Raw genomic sequence first — 22,433 nt, forward strand, 5'->3', positions numbered from 1 at the left:
TGCCACTGTTGACATCCAGAACTCAAGTTCCATGTCCATGTTCATCATTAGCTCTGAGACATCTCACTTGACTCTCCTCTGAGTTTCTATCACAAACTGGGGTAGCTGCTGTTTTTATTTGCTCCACACTTTTTCTTATCCCCCCCACCCCCTTGTTGCTCCGCTTTTCTTGTGGGAGTTCCGCTGGCCCTGATGGGAAATAGTGTATTATTGTTACTATTCCTGAATCCCAAGGGACAGACACATAACCTGACCTGGTTCAATCAGCATCCGTCAACTTGAACCCAGAGGTAAGGGGAAGGCAGCACCTCCTTTGCTGGCGTACTGCTGACAGCCATCCTTCCCTCATGTTTCAAGTCCTGGCCCTATCATTTGAGGCCCTGGATTACCCAAGCAGCAAATCCAGGAGTCTAGCCATTCTTCCTTCATACTCACCTCCATGCTCAACGGATGATAAACTTTGATTAACTGTGTATCTTTCAAGGCTTGTCTCTTAAATGTGTGCTTCCGTCTCCATACCTACTGCCCTTACTTCAGTCCAGGTCTTTCTCATTTCTCCTAACGGATGTCCCTGCATCCAGTTTTGCCCCCCATCCCATCCATTCTCTATGCTAAAGCCAGAAGGAACTTGTTTAAAAACAGATTAAAATATTCAAAAACTTTCTAGTATCTTCTGGAGAATCGAAGTGCCGTAAGGCAAATGGGGGCGCCCATGTGCCGCTCTGGCCTCACCTTGTGATATTCCTGCTCATGTCCTCTGTGTTCTTGCCCTGCTGAGCAGTGCCCTACTGAACATGCCGTACCTTCTCTCACCATTCTTACAGTCTGTTCTTTTTGCCTGGAATGCCCTGACCTTCCCTTCTTTTCCTTTTTATTGTTGTTTATGTGATTTCTCTAGTCACAGAGCACTTACTAAGATCTATTTTAGGAAATATCGTGAATATAAAACTTAGGATCACAATATGAAGCGTTTCAATCCTCTCCAGTGTCAAACCAGCCCTCAGTGCTCTGCAGACGGGAAACCACTGCTGAGACCCACTAAAAGCAGTCAGAGGCTTTGCATGAGCATTTACAACTAGAGCATCTGAATGCCTCTTTAAGTGCAAAACCACACCACATACACTTATGCAGCAACAATGCATTCAGACTGTTCTTATTCATCATTAGTAGTCAACTTGCATAAAACATCCAAAAAAAGGCAGAATGGAGCTCACAAAATCGGCTAAACAATAAACCTATCCTTGCAAAACACACTGTGATGGAAGAGACTTTTTTTTTTAAGTATTATGTACACTACAGAAGCTGGGTTCATTCCAGCCACCTCAAGTGACCCAATCTGTGGCTAAATTCTTTTACAAGGTTTCATTCAGGTGCCACCTCCTCTGGGAAGCCTTTCCTTATTCCTCCTAAGCTGGACTGGTTGTCCTTCCATGTTCCTCCAGCATCTTGTGTGCCCCTATTTCGAGGCTCTGGACCCACAGTATTGTAACTATTTACTTGTCTACTTCAGAAGTCTGTGAATGGATCCCTAAATTTCCATGCTTAACATGATACCACATAGTGTGGGCTCAGTAAAAGTGTGTTGAAAGGACAAATAATTGACTTACCATTGATTCAAGGAAATGTATAAGGTTCTTGTCCCATCTACATTAGAATTTGCCCTTGAGTCTGTGTTGGAAGCCGTTAGACAACCTTAAATTACTTAAAAGACCCCAAACTTATCTTGTATCCTAAATAAGTTAGCTTCTTAAATTTTTTAAAAGTAGAAATGTACCTTTTGTTTGGTTACGCTGTATCAGTACTAATACAATAGAAATATTTTGTATTTATTATAACCTTTTAGACAGTGGTGATTATGTCTTTAGATTAAATTTGGGGGATATAAGTGACTATGAATCTATCCATTGTGACTTGAGCTTTATTATTATTATTATTATTATTATTATTATTTTTGGTTTTCCTTAATGTACAATAGAGGGGACTTTCTTCTGCCTTCTAATAAATCAACATTGATTAATGCTAATTCAATTACATGGCTCTTTTTAAATCATGGATTTGTATAGATTTAAATATATACCATACAAATTGAATGCCTGATGTTTTAATGGGGTTATGACATGTTGTTTTTGTGTAACCTAACCTTACTGAAGGATTTAGAAATATTAACCCTTTTAATAGTGGTCTATATTTTTGAAGGATCATTTTACTTTCGAGGGAAAACAAATAATTAACTGACCATCATGCTGATTTTTTTCATGCCATCAAAGCAGGTTCTAAACTATTCTTTAACTGATCCATTCATTTGGTAACCAGTTTACTGCATGAATTCAACTTTTTAATTTTTCTAATAGATTATGATTTTATACAAAATTAGCCAATCAAATTTTTAACCACTGTGGTCACCACATTAATTATTGCAACCTCTAAAGTTCCTCATTTTTATGGGTACTCCTTTCCCCCTATTTGCAAAGATATACAATATTTTCAGCAAAAGGGGAAACAATAGTAGCCAATCTCTTAAAATATTCATTTAGTCTATAAAAAAGTAAAAGAAAAAAATCCCTGTTTTATTGGTTAACACAATTCCGTATTTCTTTTGTCTGAATAACAACTTGGAAACACTATAAAACATCAAGAAGTAATAAAATCTTTCATGAGACAAGCTTTTTAGCAAAAATAGTCTCCAGAACTAAACTTGAAAGGAAGTTCTTAAGCTTTTTTATGGTCCTACTCTTGATTAACACATTGTGTTAAATGAGTACTGAGGATCGATAGTTCCTTTCTCTTTCCCCCCCCCCTAATGAAAGACTATCTGCTGAAACTATCTCTGCTTATCTTAGGTGCACCACCCCAGTATTTTTAAGTGACTGTAACATTCTGCACTTGGCTTTGTACACCTATCAGAGAGTGACTGTAGGAATCAAACCCTCGTTAAGCAAAGCAATTGTCTCCTGGGTGCCGGTTATTTCCATTCAGGCTTTTCTAGTGTTCCTGGAGATACAATGCAGGCACCGTTTCTCTTTGCATGTGGATTGTGCTAAAAGCCTTATTTCCCAGTGCAATCTATCACACCCGCCAGGTGGGAGACCCCTGGGCCTGCCGCTCTGGTTGTGCTGGAGGACAGCAGATGCTGTATTCTTCAACCTGGGCCTGCTTCCTTAGAAATGTACCCAGTTGTCAGTCGTAAATGACTGACCAGTCACACTGATCTAAAAGATCTTTGATGACAGTGTAAGATTTGCTGTCACCACTGTCAGCAGAGGGTTAGTACCCTTTCCTCCTCCTTATTCCCTGTTTCAGTGTGTTCTCCGTATACACACCCTCCAGATACCAGATCCTCTCCTAATTATATATCTCCCACCAGGTAAAAAAGTTGGTGCTCCTCTGCTCTGCACAGACCTTTTACCTCTCCGGACTATGCCCGCTTCTGGGAGGTAGAAGTTTTGTGTGTTTTTTCTCCCTGAGAGAACAGCACTTTCCCTGATACTAGCCATAGCAGCCACTACATGGGGCTTTTGTTTTGTACCTTTGTGAACGAAACATTAGGTGCAAAGAGTGAAAGTCAACAATATTACAACTCTGCAATTCCATGTTCAAGGTGGGAAGAAGAAATGGAAGGGATGACATCAGTCTAATCATTTTCTTGCATGAGGAAAAAACAAAAGCTTTCCTCATGCCCCTAATAAATTGCCACTAAGAACATTCTGTTTAATTAAAATTCACATAATAAAATAAACCTACACTCTATATTCTAAACACTAAAGAAAGTCACATGTAGAGCTAGGGCTAAAGAAATACATATAGCTAGGTACAGTTAAATGCCTCACTAACATTTAACTATTCTCAGTCACTGTAACCCAAACTCACGATTTCCCTGAGCTTAAGTAGATCTCAACTTCAATATAGAGCCTTCCAGGCTTGTCTATCTGAAGTAGTTGAGGATGTTTCCAGTGACAATGATCTTTGCCTGCTGGTTCTCAATTTAAAAGGGGGGAAGGACCTTATTTGCAGAGAATAAAAATCTATTTACTTGCCTAAGTTGCACTTTCTCATCTAACCTAAAACATACACAGAGAAGTAAAAAAAATGTGATACCACTGTACCTAAACAAGGATTTCACTGCCACTTCTCAGATCCCCACAACTTCCCTCGATGTACTCTGGCTTCAGTTGGCCTTTTTTTTTTTTTTTAAAGTCCTCACCTGAGGATATGTTTTTATTAATGAGAGAGAGAGAGAGAGAGAGAGAGAGAGAGAGAGAGAGAGAGAGAGAGAAACATCAATTGGTTGCCTCCTATACGCACTCCGACTGGGGATCGAACCTGTAACCTAGGTATGTGCCTTGAAGGGCAATCAAACCCACAATGTTTTTGATGTACAGGAGGATGCTCCTACCAACGGAGCCACCTGGCCAAAGCCAGGCTGCCTTATTTTTAAGATGGATCTCTTTCCTCAGAACCCTTTTAAAGGAAAAACTCATTCATACACAACATTCATAGTACTAAAGTTGAAATATGAGATTTTTTTCACCCTTTACTATCATGTTTATAGTGCATTTTATCTACCAAAGTTATTTCATAACTTATGGAACTTACCATAAATACAGCTCTTAGTAAGGACATGAAAAACCCATCCAGTAAGCCCTCCTAAGGAAGTGATAGAAAAATTCCCCCCAAATGCTTCCTGCTTGGAAAGTCAGCTAAAAGTTCAGGGTGAGGAAGTGACACCAAATGTTTGGCAGTTTGAGATGTGTTTCTGTCCAGGGGCTGCCCATGCGCAGAGCTGGGGGAGGGACCTGGACAGGCCTCAGAAGCTCCTCCAGTCCCTCGGAATGCCAGGCCTGGGTGGGGTCGGGGAGCGGGAAGAGGGGGAAGCGGAAACTGTGGCTGATTTCATGCTCCTCTGGCTTGCCTCCTGGATGCTAGGCACAATCCAGAGATGCCCTGGCAGCAGTGGGAGCAGCTGGATAGGTTAAGAAAGGCCTTTTGTCCCTGCCTTTCACTAACAGGCCAGTTTTGGGTGACAGATGTAACATAGATGAGCAGGACTTCAGGCAAGTCCAGAATGATCTTATCCTTGATTAGCAAGCTTCGGGTTTTGTTTGGCATTTTTTAGACAGAAATAGAATTTTTTAGACAGAACTTTTTATTCCATGGATGTTTTGAGGACAGCTTCAGCCCCTTCTCCTAATAAAACACTTAACTTTCATTTTAATACATATCACTAAACACTGTTATGTATTTGGTTTACCTTTAAAGAAAGATCATTATTAAGAATGTCTCCAAGGAAATCATGGAGAATAAACTCTCTCAAAATCTCATTTTATGTGCTGTTAGAAATAACCATGTACTTTTTTTCCATCTCAGTCATTCTGGGAAAAATAATTGTGGCCAAGGATGATGTGGAAAACTTCAGCATTAAAAATAATGCCATAGGTAATCCAAAAGGGAAATTAATTTTCACTTGGAAGGTGTTCACTCTCACAAACACTGAAATAATGAGTAAACTGGCTCTCCTGAGACCATGCCAGCTGTCCCCTGCTGCTCCTCGCTGGGCTCCGGGTGTCACGAGCCTCTTTCACTGCCCTAACTTCTGACTCGGAATCAGGAGACTTAATTAGGACATCTCTTCACACAATTAGAAACAATCTATTGTACCATTAGACACCAACTTCTCCCACTAAGTCACTCAGAACTGGCTGATTTCCTTATCAAGTGAAACTATTATTACCACTGAAAAATAAAAATAATAATATAAGACAACTTAGAGTGCAAAGGATGTTTAAGTTGATAGTATCTCATTTTACAGCCCTCTGGGGGCAGGTAGTGTGATGGGGACCATTCACACCCAGACAGAGAGACCAGCCCCAGAGGGGATGGCTTTGTGGGAAATTTCAGGGCAATGAAAGATACCAGTGATTTCATTCTTAAACTTTATAGCAGATTTGAAAGTATGTGTAATATAAATAATTGAAATTCAGGTACTATAACATTCCATGTTATTATAGAAAAGATAGAAGTTGAAAAGAAACGAAGGTCCTGAGCAATCCAATGAACGAATAATCATGAACTGAAAGTTTCAAGTTGACTCTGAGAATGCTAGTTACAGACTGGGCTTGTTGAAACCACCTTCCTCCTTCCATGTTCCCTTCCCTCTAAATGGACTGAGTGTCTCATACCATTTTAGAGGTGATACAGGCTCTGCCACTCCAAGCTCCACACCTTAATCCTCACCCATAAAATTCATAAATATCTTCATCTGTTGGTGTTTTTCAAGAGTAGTCGCAGATGTGGACCATGCTGTGAACAATTGTAGCAGATTTTTAAAGAGTTTGCAATCCCCTCAAATAAACTATCTGACAAATAGAGCTATATGCCACAGGTTTTGGGGGGTTGGAGGTTGGGGAATGGAGGTAGAGTATCAAAACCTGAATGGGAGAGAAAGCCAAGGAGAAAAAAAAAACTTGTAAGTACATCATCTTCCCTTGGAGTGCTAACATGGAAATAAAAATTAAAGACACTAAAATGCCCCTAAGGAAAACAAATCTATGAAAACTTTTAGAAAGGGGTATATAATGGTTTATATGGCCATGACATCTAAAAATGACGTTAAGAAACATCTCTCTCCATCCTGACATTCAAAATATCTAAAAATGAAGTTTAGGACATTAACCCAATTATTTTAACTTTAAAAATACTTCTCCTGAACAAAACTAATGCAGTAGAATATCAGACTGGATGTACGAAATGCTAACGTTGCTTCTAGCAGCTATTCATAACTTCCCTGGAATGCTGGTGTGTCAGCAGGTTCCCCAGGTTCTCTGAGAGCTGGCTCCCCTAACACAAAATGACTCCTCGACTGACTGTGTATAGTTCCCCCCGTGCTCTCCCTGAATGATGGTATTAATTTTGCAATAGCTAGTGACTGTTTATGTTGACAGATTTCCTGAAGACTATTGAAGAGCACTGCCCACAAGGAATCCCACATTTTCTCTTCATTGGCGTATTCTTGTAATTTATCATTTTAACCTATGAGTTTACTCAATGAAGAGATTATTTAAAAGACTACTTGAGATATCATTTAACATAGCTAATCCAGGTCATTATAAATTTTTTTTTACCAGAAATTACTTGCTTTTGTGCATAAGTAAAAACAAATGTCCTATGTGTACAATTATTTTGATTTTAAAAGCCATACTTATTAGATAAAGACAAACTTAGGATTCTATAGTTCCCTTTAGTGATCACAAGCTATCTTCCTTATAGTCATGCCTGTCTATATATTCAATTGTATTTATAATAGTTTTATATAGGCTTGGATTTATTTCTGTATATATGTAATTATATATGGAATACACACACACACACACACACACACACACACATACATACTTGAGTATGAATAGACATAAAATAAAACTACAGACCTTGTTATAATACAAACAATTACAGGTTCAATTTAATATAATATGTCTTAAAATCAGGCCTAAAAATAGATTTATTGAAAAGATTACTGAATTGGATATAAAACATGGTTTCTATTCACCTGTTTATCACAAATTGGTTAAGTTACTTAACCTTTTGGGGCCACAGTTTTCTTATTTGTAAACTTAAAATACAAAAAAAAGATAAATACTTTACCCTTTAAATGGTAATAGGGTACCTTGTGTTGGGAAAACTGAGGCAGAATTTTCAGCATGTGTGTTTCATTTATTGACCTTCACAGATTAAGAAAAGGACCTCCACTTCCAGTAGCAATGCCAGACAAGACATTCTACTGGAAACCAACTGGATACTATATACAACATTTGGGTTTGATGTTGGATTCCCTGGAACTGGGCAAATAATCTCCAAGCCCTTTCCTCCTCTCTCTCACCCCCCGCCCCCCTAAATAAAAAGGAACAAGCTGAGTCAGCACTGGAGCTTGGAGCAACAAACAGATAAATATGTTGAGCAAGAAACAAAGGAGAGAAATGATGCTATATAATAAAAGCCTAATATGCTAAGTGTCCGGTCATCTGGTTGTCTGTTCAACCAATCAAAGTGTAATATGCTAATGATATGCTAAGGCCACTCAACCGTTCGCTATGATGTGCACTGACCACCAGGGGGGCAGACGCTCCAACTGGTAGGTTAGCTTGCTGCTGGGGTTGGGCCGATCAGGACTGAGCAAGATGGGCTGAACCCACCCTGTAGCCCTCCCATGGTCCCTCCCCGGCTGGCCAACCTTCTGTCTCTCTCCCTGGCCTTGATCATGCACCGGTGGGGTCCTGCGGCCTGGCCTGTGCCCTCTCGCAATCCAGGACCCCTTAGGGGATGTTGAAGAGCCGGTTTCAGCCCAATCCCACTCAACACAGGAGCTTCCCCCTGGTGGTCAGTGTGCTCCCACAGGGGGAGTGCCGTTCAGCCAGAAGCCGGGTTCATGGCTGGCAAGTGCAGCAGCGGTGGCAGGAGCCTCTCCCGCCTCCGCAGCAGCGCTAAGGATGTCCGACTGATGGCTTAGGCCCCCTTGCTGTGGGTTCCCGGACTGCGAGAGGGCACAGGCCGGGCTGAGGGACCCCCCCCACCCAGTACACGAATTTCGTGCACTGGGCCTCTAGTGTTATACTAAGAGACAATGCCAGTAAAAAACTGAAGCTAGGATTAACATCAAGGAAGGAGAATTGAACCTGAGATGCTGTATTAGGTCAGATTGGTAGTCTCCCCAGCTCCTCTCAGAACAAATCAAATCTCTATAAGAAAGCATCCTACGATATATCCCATCAGAGTCCCACAATTTATCCTTAGGCAAGTATTAGTTCAAAATTAAAGACATCAAGCACATGAGGAGGTAAGCCATCTATATTAGAACTGTCGGAAATAGAATAGCTGCTTATGAAGTACTTAAAGAAACAAAGTATGGAATCAAAAGAATGAGCAAGCAACAGAAAACTACCAGGGATAATCAGGCAGTTCTGAAAAATAACAAAGTGGAATCTACACTGAGTGGCCAGATTATTATGACCCCTGACGTTTGTAGGCAAATTAGCCATACACTGCATCGTATGGGATATGGAAGCCGAAGGCCTGTTCGAACACCTTTGCTGTCTGCAGTTACCAAGATAAAACTTCTCCAATTCACACAGGAACACAAGGATTGGACAGTCGAGTATTGGAAAAAAGTCATGTGGTCTGATGAATCATGTTTCCAGTTGCATCATGCAGATGGCAGAGTGAGAATTTGGCGGAAACAGCATGAAAGCATGCACCCCACATGCATGAGTACAACCCTTCAAGCTGGTGGGGGCAGTGTTATGGTTTGGGGCATGTTTTCCTGGCATGATTTGGGCCCTTTAATTCGTGTGGAACAACGTCTGAATAGCACAACATACCTAAGTATCGTTGCTGAACAAGTTCATCCTATCATGTTGATGGCGTATCCCAATGGAGATGGCTTCTTCCAACAAGTTGCATCATGCCATGGTGCTCGTATTGTGCAGGAGTGGTTTCAAGAACATGAGGGAGATTTTACCTTGCTTAGGTGGCCCCCACAATCACCAGATTTTAATCCAATTGAGCATTTGTGGGACCAAGTTAAAAGAGCCATCAGGCAGCTAGTTCCACAACCATCAAATCTCACAGAACTGGACAGTACTATTCATCAGGCATGGTGTCAGATTCCTCGCATCACCTTTCAACATCTCGTGGAGTCAATGCCAAGAAGAATCGCTGCAGTATTGAAGGCAAAAGGTGACCCAACGAAGTACTGATGGGGTGGTCATAATAATCTGGCCACTCAATATATATATATATCTCCCACGTTCAAAGGCTGTTAAATCACATTGTTTACTCATGTCTTCAGAAAAAAATCACTTCTGTCATGGTAAACAACTTGCTTCCCTATTTATAATGGTCTGGCCCTCTAGCAACTTCAGCGTGAAATTATAGCTAATTTGCCTACAAATGTCAGGTGGTCATAATAATCTGACCACTCAGTGTATACGTAAAATATGTAAATGTTGAAAGAAAAGGACAAAACATATTAAAAAGCACATTTGCCACATGTGAAAATAGATTTAATGAAGATATAAATGGATAAATTAACTAAAATATAATCCAGAAATAAAACACCTGGAAAATATAAGAATAATGCAAAACATTGAGGATAAAATGAGAAGGTCTAATAATGTCAAATGAGAGCCATAGAAGGAGAGAATCAAGCTAATCAAGGAGTGATAACAGCTGAGAAATTTCCAGAAATGCTGAAAGCTATTAAACCACAATTTCAGAAAGCGTGCATACACACAAAAATCAATGCCTAGATATCACCTCGTAGTGATCTGTAGAGCACCAAAGACAAAAGTTTTTAAGGCAGCTAGTGAAAAGACATCCCAAAGTAATGATCATTTTATGGATAGCAGACTGCTCAAGAATAACTGATACCACTGCATCTACCTATAACTTCTTCCCCTATCCCATTTCCTTCTCTTCCCTGAGGGAGGAGCTCTCCTGTATGTTTACCCTTCCTTTTCAATATTCCAAATACTTTTATAATGTATGAATATATCCATAAATAATATATTATTTCCATTTGCTTTTTTAATTATGTAAAAGAGATATCATACTACATCCAGCAGTCCCTCTTTATCCAGGGTTTCTCTTTCCAAGGTTTGTTACCCAAAGCTAACTGAAGTCTGAAATATTACCAATAAATGGAAAGTTCCAGAATTCAACACACATAAAATTTTAAATTGTGTGCTGTTCTGACTAGTGTGATCAAATCTTGCCCTATCCTGCTCTGTCCTGTCAGGACATGAATCACCCCTTTGTTCAGCATATTCACTCTGTATGCCATTAGTCGTTGAATGACCATCTCCATTACTAGATTGGTTAGCAGAAACTTATGGGTGCTTAGTTCATTTCCAGACTTTTTTCTTTTGTGTGTGTGTGTGTGTGTGTGTGTGCGCTAGAGAGAGGGAGAGAGCACATTCACTAACTTTATTATTGTATTTTGTTATAATTGTCCTATTTTATTATGTGTTGTTATTCTCCTACTGTGCCTAATTTATAAATTAAACTTTATTATAGGAAAAAACATAGTATACAGGGTGAGGCAAAAGTAGGTTTATAGTTTTGAGTATTTGAAAGTTTATTTTTGTATTATTATTTATTAATTATAGTATTATTTTTCATATGAACAACCATAATTTTACTGTTGCCCCACCTATACATAGGGATCAGTATTTTTTATGGTTTCAGATTCTACTGGATCTTGGAATATATCCCCCCAAGAATAAGAGGGTGGAACTCTTTTTTTTCATTCAACTTACGATTTTTAAGTATTCAACCCCATTGTTTTGTGTTATTACAGAGCACTCATTTTAATATCATTATTTAGATATAATTTACATATAATAAAGCATATATATAGTTCAACAGCTTTCAGTATATTTATAGAGTTGTGTTATCATCACCATCTTCTAATTTTATTCTCCCTCAAAAAGAAACCTTACAGCCATTAGCAATCATTCCCAACCCCCTCCTCCCCTCATCCTTCAATGTCCTTTGTCTCACCATCTCCGATCTGCAATTGCACCACTATTCTATGTCATTTTTCCATATATGTTTGGGTGTATTCTCTATTATTTTTATTTATAATGTACATCTTTTATACTTAATCTTTTGAATGTATCAAATATTATATCAAAACATAAAAAAGACCTTTAAAATTGCAATGATATAAATTTACCAGCAAAAAGTCACTTACAAAGGAGGAAATCAGATAGACCCCAGACTTCCCACACCACCCTCCAAACCAAACAGTGAAGCAGTGTCTAAAAAGTTCTGAGAGGAAAAATGCATGACTTGAAAATTTTAAGCCCAATCAAATTATCTCCTAGGATAAATGCAAGATAAGGTAGTAAGCATGAAATATAAAGAAATAAAACTCCATGAGCTTTTCTTGGAATGAAAAATAAATTAACTAAAAACTACTGTATGACAAGTTTCTAAACCAGCTGGATGAGAAAAATCAACAACTTATGCAAGAATCAAGTGGAAATAAAGAATGATATAGCTACAATAAGAAACACAATGGAAGGTTTCAACAGTAGACTAGAAGAAGCAGAGGTGAATTAGAAGACAGGGCAGAGAAAACACCCAATGGAAGGAGAGCCTAAAGGAGCTTTAGGACAACATGAAACAAAGTAACATACGTATAATAGGGGTGCGAGAATGACAAGAAGAGAAGCAAGGAATAGAAAACCTACTTGAAAAAATAATGACAAAACTTCCCTGATTTGGGGAAGAAAAAAGTCATAACACAGAGAGTCCCAAACAACATGAACACAAAAAGACCCACACCAAGACACATTGTAATTACAATGGCAAACATTAATGACAAAGAGAGAATCTTAAAGGCTGCAAGAGAGAGACAGAGTTACCTACAAGGGATCTCCCATTAGATTATCAACTGATTTCTCAACAGAAACACACCAGGCCAGAAGGGAATGAAATGAAGTATACAAAGTGATGCAAAGCAAGGGACTGAATTCAAGAACACTCTAACCAGCTAGGCTATCATTCAAAATTGAAGTGGAAATCAGGAGCTTCACAGACAAAAAATGCTAAGGGAGTCTGTCACTATCAAGCCAGCAATGCAAGAAATGCTAAAGGGACTGTTGTAAAAAGAAGAAATAAAAAGGGAAGAAACTGGGGGGTAGGGAAAGCCAGGGGATTGTCAAGGGCGGGGAAAAAAAAAGGAGACATATGTAATACTCTTTGTAATAATTTAAGCAATAAAAAAATTAAAAAAAAAAATAAAAAAAAATAAATAAAAAAAAAAATAAAAAGGGAAGAAGGAACACAGGCACAAAGAATAAAAATAGCTACAAACAAGTACCTATTAATAACCTTAAATGTAAATGAATTAAATGGTCCAATCAAAATACATCCAGTGGCTGAATGGATAAGAAAACATGACACATATACCAGTATATGCTGTCTACAAGAGACCCACCTCAGAACAAGGGACTCACACAGACTGAAAGTGAAGGTATAGAAAAATATTTTTCAGGCAAATGGAAATGAAAAAAAAAGCTGGGGTAGCAATTCTTATATCTGACAAAATAGACCTCAAAGTGAAGGCCGTAACAAGAGAGAAGGAAGGCCAAAGGTATAATACCAAAGGTATCACGACAACAAGAGGATATAACTCTGGTAAACATATAAGCACACAATGCAGGAGCACCCAAATACATAAAAAAAAAACTTCTGAAAGGTATCTAGGGAGAGATCGATAGCAATACAATCATAGTAGGGGACATTAATACCCATTAACATCACTGGATAAATCCTCTAGACAAAAAATCAACAAAGAGACAGCAATCCTAAATGACTCACTAAATCAGATGGATTTAATTGACCATTTTCAAAACATTTCACCCCAAAGCTATGGAATATACATTCCTCTCAAACGCACATGGGACATTTCAAAGATAGACCACATATTGGGACACAGGCAAAGTCTCTCCAAATTCAAGAAGACTGAAATCATATCAAGCATCTTCTCAGAACACAGTGGCATAATATTAGAAATCAACTACAATAAAAACAATTTAAAAAATTCAAACACTTAAAGGCTAAGTAGCATGCTATGAAACAATGATTGGGTTACCAAAGAGATCAAAGAAGAAATTAAAAACATCCTGGAAACAAGTGACAATGAAAATACAATAATCCAAAATCGATGGGATACAGTGAAAGCAGTCATGAGAGGGAAGGCAATAGCATTACAAGCCTACCTCAAAAAAAAAAAAAAAGAAAAAATGGTAATAAGTTATCTAACTCTACAGCTTAAAGAAAGAGAGCAACAAGAAAAGCCCAAAGTGAGCAGAAGGAAGGCGATAATAAAGATCAGAGCAGAAATAAATGACATAGAGACCAAAAAACAATACAAAAGATCAATAAAACCAAGAGCTGGTTCTTTGAAAGGATAAACAAGATTGATGAACCTCTAGCCAGGCTCACCAAGAAGCTAAACAAAATCAGAAATGAAAGAGGTGAAATAACAACAGACCCCACAGAAATATAAAGGATTGTAAAAAAAAAAATACCATGAACAACTCTATTTCAACAAATTTGTCAACCTAGAAGAAATGGACATATTCCTTGATAAATATGACCTTCCAAAACTCAATCAGGAATAATAAAAAAATCTGAGTAGGCCAATAACTATGGAGGAAATTGAAGCAGTAATCAAAAAACTTACAGCAAACAAAAGTCCTGGGCCAGATGGCTTCATAGGAGAGTTTTACTAAACATTCAAAGAACTAAAACCTATCCTCTTCGGACTATTCAAAAAAATTCAAGAGGAAAAAACACTTCCAAACTCTTTCTATGAAGCCAGCATTACCCTAATCCCCAAACCAGATAAAGATACTACAAAAAAAGAGAATTACAGGCCAGTATCCCTGATGAACATAGATGCTAAAATCCTCGACAAAATTCTAGCAAATCGAGCATTATATTAGAATGATTATACACCATGACCAAGTGGTGTTTATTCTGGGGATGCAAGGATGGTACAATATACACAAACCAATAAATGTGATAAAGCACATAAACAAATTGAGATAAAAATCACATAGTCATATCAATTGATGCAGAAAAAGCATTTGACAAAATGCATGCATATAAGCATAACCAATAAACACAGACACTAGGGGTGTGAGGGTGTTGGGAGTGGCTGGGGAGAGGTCAATGGGGGAAAAAGGAGACATATGTAATATTTTAATCAACAAAGAATAAATTAAAACACACACACACACACACACACACACACACACAGACTACTATATGACAAAATCTAGGCAACCAAGTAGATAACCAGTGTAAAGAGTGCAGAGATAGAGAAGCCACGGCACTGAAGGGTCTGGTGGTCAGCACCAAATCATTTAAAACGGAATCAAGGTGAACAACTGCTTGAATTATGGTTTCAGAAAGGAATGTACATGCTATAAACCCAAGCACCGTAAAGAATAACATAACTAACAAAAAATGGGATTAGAAGGAAAGAAGTGGGGAAAGTGAAATGGTATTGATTTCATAAGGCAATCAATAGATACTGTGCAAAATTGAAACATAATTTTAAAAATATATTGACTCTACCCCTATGTGTGTCACTGAGGAAATGAGTGAAATTTGGGTGGGCATGTCTTTGATATTTGGGCTGACCTGTGTATTATATTTGGCATCTCTAGGGCCCAGGCACTAAATGCCAGGATCACCTAGGTTATTGTGACCACCCAGCATTTCTATTGCTTCCTAAAGACCTGGCACTGCCTTGGGTTGAGAAATGCTGCTCTAACTCTTTAAGTTTTTCATAGTACTGTTTCTCTTAAATTTAGAGCAATGTTGGAGAATTAAAATTTCTTGACTTAAAATCACACAAAAGGGATCATTTACCTGAAATTCATTCAATTTCATGTGTGGATCCCTTCTATTAAGTTAAAATAAATTGCATACAGAAAAGCCTGCTTATCTAATGTAACCACTTGTAAGTTAACAAAAAGCATTTGCTTAAACAAGAAATCTGAAGAAATATACATATTTAATTTTTATTTTCATTGTGTACAGACAACATAAATTTTCCCATTTTAACCATTTTTGGTGTACAGTTCTGTGACATTAATATATGCACATTGTTGTGCAACTATCACCACTTTCCATCTCCAGAACTTTTTCATCTTCCCCAGCTGTGTATTTTAACATAAACCATATAAAGAATATTTGCCAATCTTTTGATTTGGGGCCAAGAATTTTTCTTTGAGAGAGGTCCTCTGATTGGAATTCCTCCTGGCCATCTTTTTTGCATGAATTACACCAATAATGAGCTCTCTAGGATTTCCGGTTTCAATTTCTTTAAAATGAAACAAGAACTGAAAAACATTTGGGAAAGAATCTCAAATGCAAAATCCTCCTAGATCCCCTGCCCCCACCACCCAGTGTTTTACCCCTAATTTGAAAACACATTTTGAATTGCCTTACATTTACCAGTTTCCTAGCACACTCAATTTATTCTTTACAGAAGCAATTCATTCTTTTGCATTTGTAATTTATCAATTTGCATAAAATTTAATTAAGTTATATGATTTAAAGGTTTGGGTTTAAACACGGTTGATTTATGGAAAGTATCCAGCTGAACTGATGTGAACAAAAGTGTAGACCTGTGTAGAGAGCTGTTAAGTGAAATAATGTCACTTATGAAATAATCTGGCAAGTTGGATATTATATTAAATTTTAAGAAGTATGTATGCCTGTGATGGTGAATTTGTGTGTCAACTTGACTAGTCTTAGGGGTACCCAGACTTTTGGTCAAACACTATTCTGGGAGTGTCTGTGTGTTTCTGGGTGAAATTTACATTGTAAAAAAATGAGTGGGTAGATTGAATAAAGCACATTGTCTGCTCTAATGTGGGTGGGCCTCATCCAATGGATTGGAGATGTGAATAAAACAAAAAGGCTAAATAAGGAGGAACTCCTCTAGCCTAATGCTTTGAGCTAGACCATCGGTTCTCAACCTGTGGGTCGCGACCCCTTTGGCGGTCGAAGGACCCTTTCACAGGGGTCGCCTAAGACCATCCTGCATATCAGATATTTACATTACGATTCATAACAGTAGCAACATTACAGTTATGAAGTAGCAACGAAAATAATTTTATGGTTGGGTCACAACATGAGGAATGTATTTAAAGGGCCAGAAGGTTGAGAACCACTGAGCTAGACATTCTTTTTTCCCCCCCAGTCTTTGGACTTGAACTGAAACATCAGTTATTCTTGGGTCTCCAGAGTGGAACTATCCATCAGCTCCCCTGGGTCTCTAACTTGCTGACTGCAGACCTTGGTACTTCTTAGCCTACAAAATCATGTGAGCCATGTCCTTATAATAAACCTCTTTCTTATGTGTATATCCTATTGGTTCTAATCCTCTGGAGATTCCTAATACTACAAATAAAAGTGTTTAGTGCTCACTCTCTTTATCCTCTTATTTCTCCTTTTTTATCTTCTCTTCATCCTGTCTCTACTATCTCTCCTGCTGACTAACTTCTCCCTTCCACTTTGACTGTTCCGTGTATTCATAAATTCTCAAGGGAGCCATTTCTTTCCTTTTCCACTCTAACACTATGAACTCTTTGCAGACAGGCAGAGGCTCTCTTCACTTCCCTGTCCCCATCACCTAGCACAGTCCCACCCATCAATCATGGAGAGAGTTTCTGGATGAATGACTTTGAGACTGGAGGTGGTGGTGATGTCTATGGGCTTAGTCACTGCTGTAAATGGAATCTGCAGTTTTCTAGTTCCTCCTGCTCACCAAACTTCTATGTCTCTCTCTTTCCCCATCATTTTTCTCTCTCAGCCCAATTTCTTCTTGTAAAATATAGCTAGAGGATTATTGCCTTTATTCTGCAAACTCTAGGGGTCATTCTGTTCTTTGAGTGGTGTCAGGTCTTCCCTTTAACTGTGTTTCTAGAAAGTAATACTCTGCACTAAGCCCTCACTTAACATCACCAATAGGTTCTGTGACTTTAAGCAAAACGGCATATAAGGAAACCAATTTTACCATAAACTAACTGATACAAGGGTTAAGTTCCCATGGCATCTCATCAATGTTATATTGAAACAGGTTGAATGAAATGATGTTATTCGAGGACCTGCTTTGTATACTGTGGTTCTTAAACTTGATTGGACATCAGAATGACCTAAAGGGTTTGTTAAAACATGAACTTCTGGGCCCCATTCCCAGGGCTTCTATTCAGCTGGTCTGTAAAGAGCTGGAGGATCTGCATCTCTAATAAGTTTGCAGGTGATGCTGCACAGATGCTACTGGTCCAGCGACTTCACTTAGAGAATCACTAATCTGTACACCACAGAAGTACCAGCCCATTAGTTATCTAATTCCCTCCACTAAGGTAAAAAAAGAATAGATGTGTTCATTGTCTGGAACTTAACCATGAAATAAAAATAACAGGAAGAAAATGCATGTTTTGTTTTAAACCAAAAGTACAAAGGATTTTTTCTTATAATCGTTCTTTAATTCAAATCATTCCATAGTCCATGAGTAAAGTTTAAACTGCTAAAAGAGAAAAGACTATTGATATTTCTATCAGAGTATATAAAAAGGTTAATTATGGTGTGCACATATTAAAGATCTCTTCGCCGTGTGAGCCATCCCCAGAAATACTTGCCATAGAACTGAAATAGAAATGATTGCATGAGTAAATTAGCACCCACACTCCTTGCATGCATCATTTCATAGCGCAAGCCTTTTCTCTTTTCAGGGAATAATGGTTTTACATTTTACTGTGTGATGGCACTCTAATTGCTAAGTATAATAGGGACATTATGCTACAAAGTTAAAAGATTCCAAATGAAAAGGTAAGTCAAATATAGTCATTTCATCCAGCTAAGGATTCTTTAAAGTGTGCTCCTCTTTTTCCCCAGCTCTCTCCCAATTCCGAATTCTTGATGGAATGATCAAGACGGAATATAATGGCAGAAAAACACCTTAAAAGGATCCTAGGATTCATCTAGTCCAGGCATCTGCAACTATGACCCACTAGCCAACTCTGGCCCCCCACCTGTTTCTGTAAATAACATTTTAGTGGAAAACAAGTATGCCCGATGAAAGTATTTATAGGGCTGCTTTCACCCCACAATAACAGGTAAGTGGCTGCAATACAGATAATGAGGTCCAAGGCCAAAATATTTACTATCTCATCCTTTTCCAAAAAGGTTTGCTGAGCCCTGCTCTAGTTCAACCTGATCACTCGGGAGGTGAGAAAACGTATCCCATAGAGAGAACGAAGTAGCTCAGGGTTACACACTCAGGCAAAGGACTGCAGAACGCCAGGCATTGTCCTCAGCAGCTCCCGTAAGAACTTTGGTTCCCTAAGAGTCAAAGCCATCCTCATGTATTAGTAGAGAAGCGGACGCTTTAGCAAGTTTGCATCTAATTACAGTTTTCAAAGAATCCTCCATATGACAAACCCAAAAGAACAGTGTGACAGAAGTGTGCTTTGATGTTAGTCCAAAATGAATAAATAGCATCATTTTTTTCACACTTGTACAAAACACATGAGCAGCCTAACATTTAGGGCCGGTTTCTAATCAGGAAAAAGTAAGGATCATCGTGTCTTTCAAAAAATATACTAATAATCTGTCATATAATATTCTCCCCATTGTCCAGAGATTGTGCCTGATGGTGTGAATTCTTATTTTCTCAAAGTTATTGGATTCACCAAATTAACAAAAGCATACAGGCGAGTGTGTGTGTTTGCATAGTATTTTATGTACTTTATACATGTGTCTAAAATAAAATGATATGATGATGCTAGGTGTCATCAGACTCCCAGTCTCTCTTAATTGTATGTTAAGAAATATATGAATATTTAAAAATTGAACAAATATGTCTATTCTGTAAATAAACCCAAATTCCTGGTTTCAGGTAAGTGTGCAGATGAATACAATGAACTGAAAAGGATTTGAAGGTTGAATTAAAACACAACCAAGCAGTTTGCATCCAGAGCCCACGCGCATCCGTGATTAACATTGCTTCAGTGAATCAGTGAGCGTCATAAGGGCAGGGCAGAGCTGGTACCCTCGGAGCCTAACAGGACCAAGATGGAACTCTGGGAGAAGAGGAATCCAGAGGAAACTGAACAGAAGTAATCAAAGAAATCAGTTGAAAACTAGGAGATGTTGATATCACAGAAACCAAGGGAGGACAAAGGAAGAGGAAGGAGGATATGGTCAAAATAATTAAATCCAAGTTTTTTAATTCTCACCCAAGGATATTTTTTCCATTGATATTTTAGAGAGAGTGAGACGAAGCGGGGGGTGGGGAGGAGAGAGAGACAGACAGAGACATCAATTGGTTGCCTCCTGCTCAAGCCCTGACCAGGGTCCGGATGGAACCTGCAAGGAGGTACATGCCCTTGACTGGGAATCGAAGCTGTGATCCTTTCGTGCTCGGGCCAACACTCTAACCATTGAGGAACACTTGCCAGGGCTCCTGTTTCATTTTTAATAAGAACTTAGAATGATCCACTGGATTTGACAATTATGATATCTCTCAACAGGGTCATCTAAAACTCTCCTAGGCCCGATTTTTGGAGACCCCATTCCATATTAGCAAACATTAAAATGTACCAAATTCCACATAAAATTTGTCTTGAGAAATGGTGCCTTTGAAAATAGTACTAATTAAATTTCCTACTTTTTTTTGTATTTAAGCCAATTACTTTCTCTGTAACTCTCATTTCATAGGTTCTTGTAAACCCAGAGGACTTAGGGACTAATCAATGATGACTACATTCAGAGAGGGCTACAGTGGATCACAGAATAAGTAAGTGATGAAGCGAAGAGAGTAAATATGGACTTTCCCTTCACGAGTGTGACTAGGAAAGCAAGAAAAGACAAAGAGAGGCAAAACAGAGCATAAAGTCCAGGGAGGGTATGATTTATTTAAAATTAGAGCTTTTCCCACAGCTTGGAAGAAAAAAAGCGTTAACGACGCAGGAGAGACTAGGAATATTTGATTAAACTGCTACTGGAAGAGATGGCAGATAGCAAGGGATCCAGAACATAAGTAGCTTCACCTTCTTCTTTTTTTATTAATCCTCACTTGAGGATATTTTTTCCATTGATTTTGAGAGAGAGTGGAAGAGAGAGAGAAACACATCGATTGGTTGCCTCCTACAGGAGCCCCTACCAGGGCCTGGGTGAGGGAGGAACCTGCAACGGAGGTACGTGCCCTTGTCCGGAATTGAACCCGGGACCCTCTGGTCCACAGGCTGATGTTCTATCCACTGAGCCAAACTGGCTAGGGCAGGATTCACCTTCTTGAAAGTCACTATTTCTCTGAGTCCAGATGGAAGGAGAGAAGGACAAGTGGGGGAATAGGTATTCTATTAATAGCTATTATTAATAATGTTAAAATCAAGACAATGACATAATTCCAGTACCACCATTCAACACTGTTCTTCTAAAGATCAGAGAACAACAAGAGGGGCAGTGGGAGGTCACAGCAGTTAACAACTCTGTGTTTCATACATAACCCAAAGTCCTCTGTGATGTAGGGTGCTGTGAGATGCCTATTGGGGCTTGGCTCTGGTTCTTTTATGAGTGAAGAAGAGGCAAGTACTATCTAGGAGTAAAATGCCCACCTGTGTCAAGCAAATTGACTTGTCAAAGGCTCCATCTGATAGATGAGCTGATTTACAAAGAGAAAGCAGGAGGTATATGGAAAGTGCATTAACTCTTTGGGGCCACTGGGGCAACATTAGTAAATCATTGCTACAGTTCTAAATGGTTCCCCTAATGGCCCCAAAGAATAAGTTCATCCCCTAAAGTCTCAGGTAGTCCTAGGTGATCATTTGCCCTCAGAGTGACTACAAGTGCTTTTCAATAGCTGGGTCAGTGGCTCAATTTCCACTTTCCAAATAAGGAAACTGAAGTTTATTCTAGGCTACTTGGCCAGTTAATAACAGAGCTTAGATTAGTTATTAGCCAGCTAACGTGGTTAGCTAATAATTAGGACTGCTTTTCCGTGATCATCATAGTAAATGTTTGTTATTCAAAATGTAATTATTCAGTGTGAAATAGTACTCCATTCCCGCCCCCCAACCCCCCCACCCCATGGAGTAGACAAATGTTTCCAATAAGATGGAAGTGAATGGCATTCTGCTGCCAAAAAAATGTTATTTTAAATGAAACTAAGAGCTGGTTCTTTGAAAGGATAAACAAGATTGACAAACCTCTAGCCAGGCTCACCAAGAAGCAAAGAGAGAGGACCCAAATAAACAAAATCAGAAATGATAGAGGCGAAATAACAACAGACCCCACAGAAATACAAATGATTGTTAAAAAATACTATGGACAGCTCTACTCCAACAAACTAGACAACCTGGAGAAAATGGACAAATTCCTAGAAAAATACAACATTCCAAAACTCAATCAGGAAGAATCTAAAAATCTCAATAGGCCAATAACTATGGAAGAAATTGAAGCAGTCATCAGAAAGCTTCCAGCAAATAAAAGCCCAGGGCCAGACGGCTTCACAGGGGAGTTTTACCAAACATTCAAGGAAGAACTAAAACCTACCCTCCTCAGACTACTACAAAAAATTCAAGAGGAAGGAACACTTCCAAGCTCATTCTATGAAGCCAGCATCACCCTAATACCAAAACCAGGTAAAGACAACACAATGAAAGAGAATTACAGGCCAATATCCCTCATGAACATAGATGCCAAAATCCTCAACAAAATCTTAGCAAATCGGATCCAGCAGTACATCAGAAAGATCATACACCATGACCAAGTAGGATTTATCCCAGGGATGCAAGGATGGTACAATATACGCAAATCAATAAACGTGATACATCACATAAACAAATTGA

At 38.7% G+C, this 22,433-nt stretch overlaps 1 long non-coding RNA gene across 2 annotated transcripts in view; it reads right to left on the reverse strand.

The window, feature by feature from the left end:
* Window positions 1-5,979: 5,979 nt before the first annotated feature.
* LOC106696413 overlaps window positions 5,980-22,433 on the reverse strand; it is a 68,129-nt gene continuing 51,675 nt past the window's right edge. For both annotated transcript variants that reach the window (XR_001347349.2, XR_001347348.2), the window contains exon 3: window positions 5,980-6,425. This is a non-coding gene — a long non-coding RNA (uncharacterized LOC106696413). The remainder of the gene's footprint in view (window positions 6,426-22,433) is intronic.

Source organism: Myotis lucifugus, unplaced genomic scaffold (assembly GCF_000147115.1).
Source record: "Myotis lucifugus unplaced genomic scaffold, Myoluc2.0 scaffold_15, whole genome shotgun sequence".
In the NCBI taxonomy this organism is placed as follows: domain Eukaryota; kingdom Metazoa; phylum Chordata; class Mammalia; order Chiroptera; family Vespertilionidae; genus Myotis; species Myotis lucifugus.